The sequence below is a fragment of the Dicentrarchus labrax genome, unplaced genomic scaffold (genome assembly GCF_905237075.1).
Source record: "Dicentrarchus labrax unplaced genomic scaffold, dlabrax2021, whole genome shotgun sequence".
Lineage (NCBI taxonomy): Eukaryota > Metazoa > Chordata > Actinopteri > Moronidae > Dicentrarchus > Dicentrarchus labrax.
Genome location: NW_026136715.1, coordinates 4,208,460 through 4,221,994, shown reverse-complemented (window position 1 = coordinate 4,221,994; position 13,535 = coordinate 4,208,460). Strand labels below are relative to the sequence as shown.

General features: G+C 39.1%; 1 long non-coding RNA gene across 1 annotated transcript in view; it reads right to left on the bottom strand.

Annotated features, from left to right (window-relative positions):
- LOC127376958 (uncharacterized) overlaps positions 1-13,535 on the bottom strand; it is a 44,103-nt gene that overhangs the window by 22,203 nt on the left and 8,365 nt on the right. The window lies entirely within an intron of this gene.

The following is a 13,535-nucleotide window of genomic DNA, read 5'->3' as shown; positions in this document are numbered from 1 at the left end:
GGCCGACAAGGTTTTATTTTCTTTGCAAAGAAAAGGTCAATCAACACACGAGCGGTCAAAGATGAAGAAAGACCCCGAACGTGGGGAGATCTGAACATTTATACCTGAGGACCACCTCTTTCACACCCCTTTGTCTGCTGGCCCTCCAAGAAGTGCTTTCCCACCCCTCTGCCCACTGCAGGCATCGGGGCCGACCCCGTGCGGGTGTGTTTTACATATGAGGTGTCCTGCAGGATCTTGCATTCAGGTGCAAAGCCAAGTCCAGACATCACAATCTACAAAACTCAAAAGGACCTGGCATCTTGTGTTAGGAAGGGGGAGGCAAAGAAACTGAATCTACCATTACACTCCCTATCCTCCTGGCCTGCAGAGTCACGTTGCCCAGTTTAGCTATATGAATGGAAGGAGGTCAGAAATAGAGGCAGACCCTCAGATTACTCAGTGGACTCTGTGAACTCAACAGGAACCCCTCATCGGATCTCCTAAACTATATGACCCCAAACCAGAAACGGATCAGTAGCTTCTGGAGGGACGTTAAAGGGACAGCTGCCATAAGAACGGCTGTACAGATGTTCATAGAGACACAGAAATGTAATTCAGCTCAACATGTGAGCCGCTGTCACAAACCATTGTGCAAGTGTACTGAAAAAAATTATTTAATGACATAAAAACAGTCATATGTCACAGTCGCCACTTCAGCCTGGTGTGGTGTGAGTTAAAAAGCTCTTTGTAGTACAAAATAGCAATAAAAACTAACCTCTAATACTACTTTACAAACCAGTTTGATACTGACCAAGACAGCAACCGGCTGAAACTACAGAACCAACTATTTGTGCTGCTCTTTTAAAAATGCTGTTTCATTTTTTAAACACACAGATCATAGATCAATATAGGGGAATGCATGCCTAATGTTTAATACTCCTCCCCTTCATCCTCCTCTCCCCCACTATCAGCTCTAACCTCCTCATAGTCCTTCTCCAGAGCTGCCATGTCTTCTCTGACCTCAGAGAACTCTCTCTCCTTCATACCCTCAGCCACGTATCAGTGAACAAATGACAACAGAAACATCCAGTGGATACTAAAATGAAACACCTACTTGTTGCCATAATTCATTTTAAAATAAAATATTTTAAACAGGACAGATAACTGAAGCAGTGCATTAATGGAATCCATTACTTTTCCAACAGAAAGTGCTTCATATGGCGCTCTTGTAAGAATTGTAATTACTTATAGGACCTACTCCTCTCCATCATCCCCAGCTCAGTCGACCCAAAAACAGACCGGGTTATGCCTCAGTTCTTCTCATGCAGTTCTCATATAAAGCGAAAAATCACGCCTTGAAATTTTGAAAAAGCTATACTGATAAAAACCTGATGCTGTAAAAGCAATTTAGCACTTGAACTCCAGGCGACCTGCAAGAGTTTGAACTTCTGTACAGATTTTGAGGTTCGGATACAGTTAGGCCTGGTACAATACACTGCAATTCAATAACCCCCACTGAGCATTTTCTCTCTTTTCTCTCTGAAAACATTCAAACAAGAAAGCCAGTTAAATAAGTAGCCAGTGTTTGAGTGTCTTTCTGTACAACGAACAGTGCAAGTCACTTCTTAATATACAATTACCCTCTCAGTTTCTCTTGTTCCTTTTTTAAACTGATGTTCTCTGATTACAGCAAAGTAGGCAGGAACCTCTCACATAAAGTCTGTCCCAGTACAGTTTCATGCACCAGTCTGTCAGCTGGTTGCACTGGGAGTGTCCGGCCTCCGAACTGGGAAAACAGCCAAAACCTTGTTTTTATAACATCCAGTAGATCCGGGTTCAAGGATTGAACTTGGTCACCCTGAGACGGCAGGCTGGCACGCACGCACACACACACACACACACACACACACAACACAACTAATTTTAATTAACCAAGAATGAAAGACATCCACTCTGAAAAGTAACAATGAAGTTTGAAGAGTTATGGAGGAGTAAGTTAAGCTACTTGAATGCCAGTCAGTTGAAAATAACCTAAACCAAAAACCTGCACTTTAATAGATATACATAGATATACATAGATATACAGTAGCATGTCTGTTCTGGGCTACTGTAGAAACATGGCAGTTCAACATGGTGGACCCCGTCGAAGACGACCAGCTGCCTCTGTAGATTAAAATCGCTTATTCTAAAAAAGGTTAAATACAGGTTTATTAGGTGATTGTACACTAATGAAAACATATCTATGAAATGTTACACACTGGACCTTTAAGAGTAATACATAAAAATGTAAATACTATAACATACTAGTATGCAACATAGCATTGACATAGCGCTGGATATTGTCATGCATCATGCAGACATTAACTAACCGGATCAACAACATAATGTGCTCAACAATAGCTTGTTTGTCTCCTCAGATCAGATTTATCTTCCTGAAGCTTCACACTGATTTTATGTCATCGAACAAAGTGCTGAAATGGGATGATTCTGCAAAATCCTGCATTACGTTCCATCAACATTCAGTAGATTGTACCACCGTTATACTGCCTACACAAATAATATAAGAAATTATCTGTATAGAGTATGTTAATAGCACACACACACACACACACACACACACACAGCTGATAGCTAGCTTGTCTTGCTGTTAAACACACTGTCACATTATATTTCCTGTTTGTCGACCGTACGCAGTGTTATTGACTTTGAATCTTGCTATTATAATGTTACCTATCTGTCTCGTAGCTGAGCTGAAGCGCTGTTGTCAAGACGTATCTATGGTTCGTCCTATTTACTGGAGTAGTGAACAATGTTTCCATTGCATTAGAACCTTATGGGATGCCACTGATTATTCCAGGCATTAGGAAGGGACCTTTTTGTGTTTTTTATTGTCTGCTCAGACTCACGAGAAACAAACTGAGCAGTGACATCAAATTACATTAAGCCTTAATTTGCATTTTAAGACAGTCTGAGCTGACACCGACGTCTCAGACTGAGGTGATTTAAACATGAATTTCTTTCCAGACCATCTCCTCCTCCTCCTGTCAGCCTTTTTTCTGCTGCTCCAGATTCCCATCACCTTTGTACAGAGTGACCTTTACACAGACTTAACTTCATACCAGAGCGGAAAAATACAATGACACAACGCATTGGACTATGTGTTGGGTATCTGTTTACTTCAAACAAACTGTAACTGTACGGGAACCATATCGTTATAGTTTAAGTATTTGTATCACGATTTAACGGTCTCGCGATATATCTTTACATTCCTTGAGGCAAGCGTATAAATTAAAATAAGTGACGTAACATCTGATGTTAATAACTGGTTAAATTCTCAATAACGATCATTAATATCAGTCAGTGTGCACAGTGTTCTGTAATAGTTCTTTCTGTGGTTGTCTAGTCAATCTTCACACTAAAAATAACACTGGAAACTGACCCAGTGTGTTGTCAATATATCACAGACACAACACAGGGTTAACTTGACCCAGGACCAGTGGGTTGTTTTGGGGTTGTTTTTATATTCCTGTTGGAACAAAACAACCTATCTGTTTGGTGGTTCTACCCACTGGTACTGGGTTCACCCTGTACTGAATCAGTGCTATATTGACTCTAAACTGGGTATATTTTAACACAGTATTTTTAGTGTGAAGCAACTCTGCATCCCACTTCTGTGTTGATAATATTTAATTATAAACTAATTCTCCGACCTTGCTGTCAACAATTTCCATTGGAACTTTAGCCCAAAAAACCCAAAACAGTCGCTATGAAAACTGTTGACAGCGAGGTCTATGAATTATCCATTCACACTGTTTCTGGAAGATGTTTTTATTTATGTCAATGCAAGGAGCATCACAAATAAAACTTGGGTAGAGGCAACAATCTGATAGACTCACAACCAAAACTGTATCTGCATGAATACGTAACACTGGTTGGAAGTGAAAAAAATATATTCTTCTGTAATGTGGATGAACCTACCCTTAAAAAAGGTCAAAGACAAAAATAAATGACAGGAAAAGACACAGACTGTCTCTCCCCTGAAGGTAAAATATAGACGACACTTTCCTGGAAACAAACATCCTCACAGAAACCTGCTCTTCCAGTCTTCCAGCTGGTCACGTTTCTTCAAGGATGCATGTTCGACTGTTTACTGAGCGTGTAACCACAGCTGCATCGAAACATACCAAGAAAAAGAACATTAACAAATATCACACGGACAAATTACCACAACATGTTTCAACATAAAGATATTAAATAGAAAATGCAACAAATCTACATCCTCAATAACCTCCCCTTGAGCTAAATCAAGACCTGGCTGGAACATTCCCCCCCCCCCAGTTTGTTGTTCAGCAGTCTGAAGTATTTACAGTAAATATTAGTGTGTTGTCAAGAGAATCAAAGAGCAAAGGGCTTTCATCATTAAATCAATAATGAAAATAAACGTTCGTTTCAGCCTTATTAACAACAATAAATAAATATGTAGCACTGGCGATTGATTATGAAAACACTGCACTGACTAAAGTAATAACTGACATGGGAACACAGCAACAAAACACGAGCAGTCAGATAATTACACAGATTGTGAACAAACCATGGTTAATCAAACTTATCTGGAAGAGAAAACAAAAGGCCACACATTTTTAATAATATACCCCTTTCCCTTGATGTCAGCGATTGGTGAGTACAGTTCTGTCACTAAAATGAGAACTTGGGACCGGACTGCCGACTTAATTTACTTGAGATTTGACTCCTTAAACACTTAAAACACACAGTTTTGACCTGGTAAAACTAATAGGCCAACATGCATAAAAAAAAAACCCAGTATGTCTGTAATTTGTTCATGAAGACTTGTGACATAACATGGACTTGAAGGAGCAGCGTTTTGGATTTAGTGAAGATTGCAACCAACTGAATACTGCTCGCCTTTCAAGCATGTGGGGAAAACTACGGTGGCCAAAAAACACGAAAGCCCTATCTGCAGCCAGTGTTTGGTTTGTTTGTTCTAGGCTACTGTAGTAAGATGGCGGTTCAACATGGCGGACTCCGTAGAAGAGGACCCGCTCCCTCTGTTGATAAAAAAATAAATGAATGATACACTAATGAATACAACAACAATTTCCACAGATAGATCCTCCTAAATGTTACACTGGACCTTTAAAAACATGCACAACAAGACGTAAAAAGACATTTATTTGTGTGCATCTTTGCTCTTCCTTCAAAAGCCCAGTTTCCTACCTGTAAACTGAGATCTAAGACTGAGGAACACTGGGGAGAGTAACAGAAAGTGTGAGAGATTGGTGAGGAAGGATGAGGGAGGAGTGGAGGGAGGGAAGAGAGAAGAGAGGTCTGCCTCCTCTGCTAATAAAGCTTCAGGGAGGTGTGAGAGTGTGTTTGTCCTGTGTCTGTGGAGGGGAGGAGGCACACTTCCATCCATCCATCCCTCCACCAACAGTCACACGGTGTTAATCCCCATCAGCTTTAGACTTCTGATCACAACATTTATTTCTGGATTCATCTGATCATCTTCTGCATCTTTACTGGGGTGAAATTCTCAAAGCTCAAAAACCTGAATACAACCTGAGCAAAGGTAAGACTTTTTAACTTTTCTAGCTTGTTTATCTGCTCAATTTTAAACACTGTGGGCTTAAATAAGGAAATGTCTATAAACAATCTTGACCATTGCTATTTATATAATTTTTGTGAAAAGCACAGGAAGTGAATGGGAAGTTATGTGTTAAAAAAAGACAGAGGTGACATGTAGTGTTGTTTCTTGGAAACTATTTCAGTCAACTGAATGATCAACTTTTGCACTTTTAAGTGACTATCACTTGCACAAAAATATGAAATTACAAGTTTTGTGAGGCAGCTGTAGTCATTGATTGGATCTGATTCACTTCTGGGTAATTTAATCGATTAGAAAATGTTCAAAAATCTCAAGTGAGGCCATTTTCATATCAAACTGACAACGTTTTGAAGCACACAGCAGCCCGTCGTTTGTAAACAGCTTTTATTTGCGTGTCGTGTTTCTTGCTCCTAAAATTAGACTCCTGACAATAAACTGAAGCACTGCACAACACCAAACACTTTTTAAAGCAATAGACTGGTGGAAGAGCCAACATGTATCTGAAAACATGAAAACGTGACATCAAATTCATGTGATGAACGATATGAAAGCATAATGATTATATTTTGGCACTCGGCTTTGAATTTAATCATTTGCCCTTTGGCTTTTTGGCTTGAGACTTGTACTCGGCTGGAGTGCAGCGCTGCTCTCAACCAGCTCCAGCCACAGCAGTTAGCGTTCATTGCATCAACAGTTATAAAACACAAGCAGCCAGAGGGTCATAAAATTATGTCAGAACAATGTTGCTGTGTCAGTTTTCAGGTTTAGGTATTTGTCTCCTTTACAGTCTGTGCTGTTCTTATCACTTGTGATAACATTTTACTCGCCAACTTAATTGCTCATCATTAGAACAGAGTCCACAGGGGCAGCCCAGGTAGCTCGTCTGGTAGAGCTGAGCCCTTGTTGCAGAGGCCATGGGTTCAACCCCCTTTTGCTGTCACTCTAAAGCTGTCCTAAAAGCCTGAAAGAATATAAAAAGACTTTGAACATTTAAAGAGGAACTAGTGCATATGTGGAATCTGATAAATGTCCCCAAGTGAGATCACAAAATAAAAAAGAAAATCACAATTTTATAGGAGTTCAATGCTAAATCAGTGGAGGTCAACAGTGTTTAACATTTAAGAGGATCTACTGGATCCCAGTCTGCAGTAGCCAAACACTGGCTCTAGATAGGGCCTTTTTCATTTTTCATGAGTTTTGCAGCCACTGTTTCTCCTACACACATTATGCATAATGCCACCTCACTATACTATACTATACTATATATACACTAGTGCTTTAGTTTTAAAGTTTGTTCTATAGGTTTTCTTATTGCCAACAAATCCTGTAAAAAGACCAAAACCAACAATGATCCACTAACAAGTACTGTCAACTTCTCACTGGATCAGTCAATTGATATTTGTTCTACTGATAAAGGGTCAAAAGCAACGTTCTCAGATGTTACATTTACTTTATTGTAAAAACTGCTGGTGGAGCTATAACTGTACTATAAATGATGTTGCTCGTAACTAAACTTGCGTACGTTGGATGGTGACTGGTAACAAGCAACGTGTATTTGGTAATATATTTTGCTAAAAATGTGATTATATAAAAAAGGATGCCGAGCATAATGACCCAAGAAAAGTACATTACGATGCGGGAGTGTTTGACAGTTTCTAGAGAAAATTTCACACTTTTCCCCCTCTAATACTAGATCAGCATTGGAATCTACTGTAACTGCTTCATATCCAAGCGGACTACCCTTTCAAGGAGGTGAGTTTGATACTCTACTACATAGGCTGTCAGTGGAGTATACCTCAAAATTTACTTTATTTCTAAGATTGTAAAAAGGCAAAAAAGAACCAACTGCCAGTGAAAGAGCAGAAAGTTAAGTAAAGTTAGTGAAGTAAGTTTAGAGAGTCTGCACAGCCCACGAGTCAAGCATGTTGAGGCCTTTATGAGTTTGTGTTGAGATACTGTTTGACGTAATCCAGCAGAAGGTGAGATGCACTCTGGGGTCAGGTTGGATTTACAGCTTGTTTTTTGTAAACTCCCTGCCTTCTAAGATCTTACTGCTCTGCAGTCTGCTGACTAGGCAAATCTCCTTTGCATCCATGTCATTAGTCCGGATTAATAGAGACTTGCTGTTTCACAGGCTGCTGAGCAAAGTCTGCTCTTGCACCATGACTCCTGTTGTAACAACCATTTACAGCACCATTTACACTGAGCTGTTCTCTGTCATCAAGGGCTTGTTTGTGTTTTTAGTGGAATATAATGATTTCTGGGGAAATCGTTTGCTTCCATCAAAAGGTAAAATATGCCTTTCAATGTCTACAAAACCCTATTATTTAAATGTTGAAGTGTGCAACTTTACAGTGATTCAGCTTCTGTCAGTTAGAAATCCAGTGAGATTATGTTTAAGATGATGCTGAGGAAACAGATACTAGTGTTCTGTGTGAACCACTGCAGCTTTCTGTACACCGGTGACACTGAGAACGAGTGATTAGAATTGGATTAGAGACTGAGGCTGCCAGCAAGAAAGAGCTTGTGTTCAACAGCCAAGACCGTAAGCAAGTATGTGTGGGTGAGAATGTCACAGATCAGCTGCTTTCAACCCACGTCTCATTTGTTTCCTGCAGAAAGATTATTGGACAACTTTGTCACAGTCACTTCTATTAGTTAGTTATAATAGACAGTCAAGGACACATCATGTACCATTTATAGCAAATTGTCATGCGTTTGGATTTGGTGGAAAGGATCTACTCTCGGCAGTATCGAATGTCTTCTTTGTTTTTAACATTCGAAGCTTCAACTGAGGTTTTTAAATGAAACTTCAAAATGTATTTTATGACATCATCAGCCTTGGTCTGTTGGTTGCCGTTTGTAAAACGAGCGAGAGCAGCGGTGGTCGAGTCACCTAGAGAGTGAATGAAGAGAACAGAACAGTGAATCTGAAATTTTTCTTCTGATTGTTTCACGGCAGTTACGTTCTAAAGCACAAAAACGCGGCCAACCCTTACACACAACCCTGCGGGAGGGGCAACACTGCTGGATATTGTGTGAATGCAGCCGAAGCCACAATTGATCTTTCCCACTGAGTGGAAGTGATGTATTGTGTAATACTACTGTACTAACGAGCTAGATTAATTCCAAAACGCATGCATACTGTAGGGTGACGCCGCCACTGTAATGGCGACTTGTTTCCGACTTCTGATACTTCCTCAGATATAAAACTGGGAAACATGAACAGAGTCTGGTACTACTTTTCAGAGATAAACGCTCTCCTGCTGCATTTTGTTTTCAATTTCTTTGGAATCAAAAGTTTGCATGAGCAATGATCGCCATGAGTAGTCGCCCCGTGTTTTAATCTAATTTCATCAGTTGAATCATTGTACACAGAGCAACGCAAGATTACATGACAGGTTGTAAACTTTTACAAACTGAGACTCAAAATGGCTCAACACTTTATGGAGCTGTCAGCAGCAACGCTACGTGGTTAATTAGGATTTAATAACTGAACTATGACCGAGAAGCACACTTTATTACTAAACAGTAGTTTGTGAGAATCTAAACTTTCCTTATAGCTAAAACAGGACTTGACATGTAAGCTGTCCTGTTTGCAGGAGCACTGGACTACTAACTGGGTGGAGGTCGTGAATTATGGATTTCTGATCATCTAAATAATCTCAGTAACACTCTGTCTTAACTAGCAATTTAGAGTTAATTTAGAGAATTCTGATTTAGATACAGCTCTACAGTGAACGGACATAAAAGAAGACCGTTGAAGACAGACTGATATCACAGTCCTACCTACATTATTTGATTGACAGGTAGCAGCAAAGAGCATTTGGAGATTGACAGAAACCGACAGATTAACAGTTAACATAGAAGATCTTTTTGCTGTCTGCACTGTCATGCCAGTGGAAGGAGACCCTCCTGTTACATCACTGTGACCTCTGATCTACATATCAAATGTAGGTCGAACCGAAGCTAAAAGAAGCTGCCGTGTGTCTGCGAGGTAAAAACGGCAGCTGACCTTTTGACTTGGATGCTACTTGACTCTCTGGCAAAAAAAAAAAAAACATAAGCCACTCCTATGCTGCATATGAAACCCAAAACTGCAGCGTCATTCTCCTCAGAGGGGAACCTGCAGATGTTGGATTCATCTCCTGCACATTGTTGCCATAAATCTTCAGGATTCTGCAGAGCTCCCGTTCGGGTCGTTTAGCTGCTTTTATTAAACTGAGGGAAAAGATATAAAGTGGATGAAGAACTGATTCAAGATGGGTCCGCTTCAGGGTAATTCAATTAGTTCAAAGTGCATGTTTCCTTCCTTCCTTCCTTCCTTGTTTCCTTTTCTCTTCCTTCCTTTCATGCCTCCTCTCTTTCTTGCTTTCTTTCATGTTTCCTTCTCTCTTTTCTTTATTTCCTTTATTTTTTTCTTCCTTCTGTTTGTTTGTTTTCTTACTTTCATGTTTCCTTCCATCTTCCTTTCTTTTAGGATTCTTCCTTTCATCCTTCCTTCTGCTTCCTTTCATGTTTTTTCTCTCGTTCTTTCGCTTCATCTTCCTTTCCTTATTCCTTCTCTTTGTCTTTCCTTCCTACCTTCTTTCCAACCCTGTTTATTCCTTCTTTTGATCCTTTCTTCCCTCATACATTTTTCTTTCTTTCCTAAATGTCCCTTTGTCTTTACTTTCCTCCTGTCTGTGTTTCTTCTTTCTTTGTTTTTCTGATTCTGTTTTTTTGTTTTGTTTTTCCCTTCCTCCTGTCTTTCTTTCCTGCTCAGTTAATGTTTTCATTCAGATCTACTGATGGATGCAAAAGCTGAATGAGAAAAGATTTAAAAAACAGACACATTTTCCCTTTTACATATTTGAAGTGGACCACAGATGGCTCTGTACACCAGTACAGAGAGATGTATAGAGAGAAAAGGGGAGATACAGCCATATGGTTACAGTTTTGAGGGAAGAAAAGGAGGTGCAGGCTCTATAGGAGGATGAATCAATAGTGGGCGGCTGCAACCTTTCCCCTACATCCCACTGACAGAGCAGACTTGTATAAGCTGTGTTTAGGTTACTATTACACAACGCAGCAGCGAATGAAAGATAGTCACATAAGAAATGATTCAGAGCATGTCCTTGTGTTTCCAGAGAGAGAGATAGAGTTTATATATCTTTTCACTCCATACATCCTTACACTGCATGTTTACCCAATTCGGACTCATTTGTTTACTCGACTATCAGAAAATCTTTTTTAAACAAATTTGATCACAAAGCTTGTGACCCACATTTGAATATTTAGGCACTTTTATCAGAATTGTTCACAGTTGCAAAACAATAATTTCATCTTTCAGCTCCGGTGGAATTAAATTAAGAAAACTAAAATTTTTCCTCTCTTTGCAAATCGTCATTTAAATCTTTACCAAATTGCATCCAAAATGTTAAGGCCTGTAGTTTGTATATTATACTTAATGCATTTATTGTAATGTATGTGCATACATGTGACGTCTTTGGCTTCAGTAATGTGACGTCTTCTACTTTGTTACATTTCATTTGCAATGAGCTGGAGTACAGACCTACACAAGAAAACTGTGTCACTGGCCTACTGCTTAGAGACTGCACTTTAGGTTATGTCCTACTTTGGGATGGATTGTGAGTGATGCTGGTGCTGCAGTATTATGCACACCACTGATGTGATACAGCACAGCAGAGTGAGAATTCGATCAGCCTCAGCGTGCGAGGAGAGGTCACGTACATATGAAATACCACAAAGACTCTGCTGTTATCATCCCAGCAAGACCAAACAAATTTATGTAACCAAGACAATAGCTGTGCCATTTCTGTATTTCTGAACACACTGCCTATATTTACTTAATACTGGATTAACATCCACCCAGCTGCATGGTGTATGTCCAGGCTGTAGGTTGCACATACAGTATAAAGCTCATTATCCTGTCTTAAGATAAAATGTGCAGATGCATGAAATTAAAACTTTAAGATGTCAGCACACAGCTGATGCATCAAAGAATGAGGACAGCACAAACAAGGAAATCCACCCCAAACTGGAACAGCAAGGCTTTCAAACCAGAACCATGATCCCTGGACCACAGACTGATCTTATCTCTAAAAATAAATGACCAACTGCTTCCATGAAAGCTGTGACCAGACTCTCCACAGTCACAGATTTCAACACTAAAACAAATATTTTGAGAGCTCCTGTCACCAGGAAAAGTAACTTTTATCTAAAGCTAACAGAGCTGATAGCCCTGACTGAACCAGGGCAGACATGGCCTTACATAAACACAAATACACATACAGCCTTTAGGTTTATGACTTTGACCTCAGGACACGTCACTTAATCCTTTAAAAACACACCAAAATCCCAGAACCTTTTTAAAATCTGATCCATAGAAAAAGACCTGATTCCTGACACACCTAACACACCATAACTACATATCAAAAACCAGGTCCATGTATCAAAAGGTAGGGATATTTCAGGGTGGATGAAGACTCTAGGAGCTGTATTTGACTATTTTCAGTTAAGTGCCACACTAAACGCCTGCTACATGAGTCTCAAGTTTTAGCCTACCTCACATTTGAATGCTTTTCTTCATCATCTGTGAAGTGAAAACATCACATTTGCTGCCCCGCTGCCCTCCATTATCTGTAAATCTTCTCTGCTTCCATCACAGATAGTTTGGTGGTCATTTTACGGCCCGCCATGCTGCTGCTCTGTGTGCAATGATACAGCGAAAGACAACAGTGCAAAGATTCAACATGCATGCACCTCTGCTAACTTGGACAATTGTTACATGAAGTGAGTCCGATTGTCAGTTTCAGAAAGGAGGCTTCAGACAAAGTGTGATTTTGTCAACTATACAAGGATACAACAGCTGAAACATCCAGACATTTGTAGATTCAGCTGCCAAAACAAAGAATATTCCATCAGAAAATCTAAACTAGAGAGAAGCAATCAGCAAATATAGATGACAGGAGAATAATGTGCATACATACAAAAAGATTAACTGTACTACGAGGGAGTTCAGCATACAACGGGCTGAAACATGAAAAGAAAACACAATACCAACGTAATACCAAAAATATTCACAGTCACAAGAACACATATGAAAGCACAGGGAAGTGAAACTGACTGAACAGGGAGAAAATTCTTTCATGGTATTTCACTTCCCCTTTGCTGAGAGTGAAAAGATCAGCACAAGAAACAGTAAAGTGATGGACACACACACACACACACACACACACACACACACACACACACACACACACACACACACACACACACACACACACAGAGGAGTGTGTATCTATGGAGTATCTAATAATAGCAGCATCAGTGTTCCAGGTGACAGGTTGCTTTTTATCTGTTTGGACATTCAGCTCAGCTCAGTATTTACCATTCCCTCTTCACATCTTTCTCCCTCTCCCTCCCTCCGACATTATTCTTTGGACTCTGTTGATGCGGTTTTGAGTTTCTATCGATGGAGCTCGGTTCTGGTTTATCACTGCTGACTAACCAGTGCATCTTCTGATCTAAACTGGAAAGTTATTATACAATATATATATATATATATACATATACATATATATATATATATATATATATATATATATACACATACACACACACATATACATACATACATACATACATATATATATACATATATACATACATACATATATATATACATATATACATACATACATATACATATATACATATATACACATACATATACATATACACACATACATATACATATATATACACACATACATATATATATATATACATACATATATATACATACATATATATACATACATATATATATATATATATATATATATATATATATATATATATATATATATATATATATATATATATATATATATATATATACATACATATATATATATATATATAT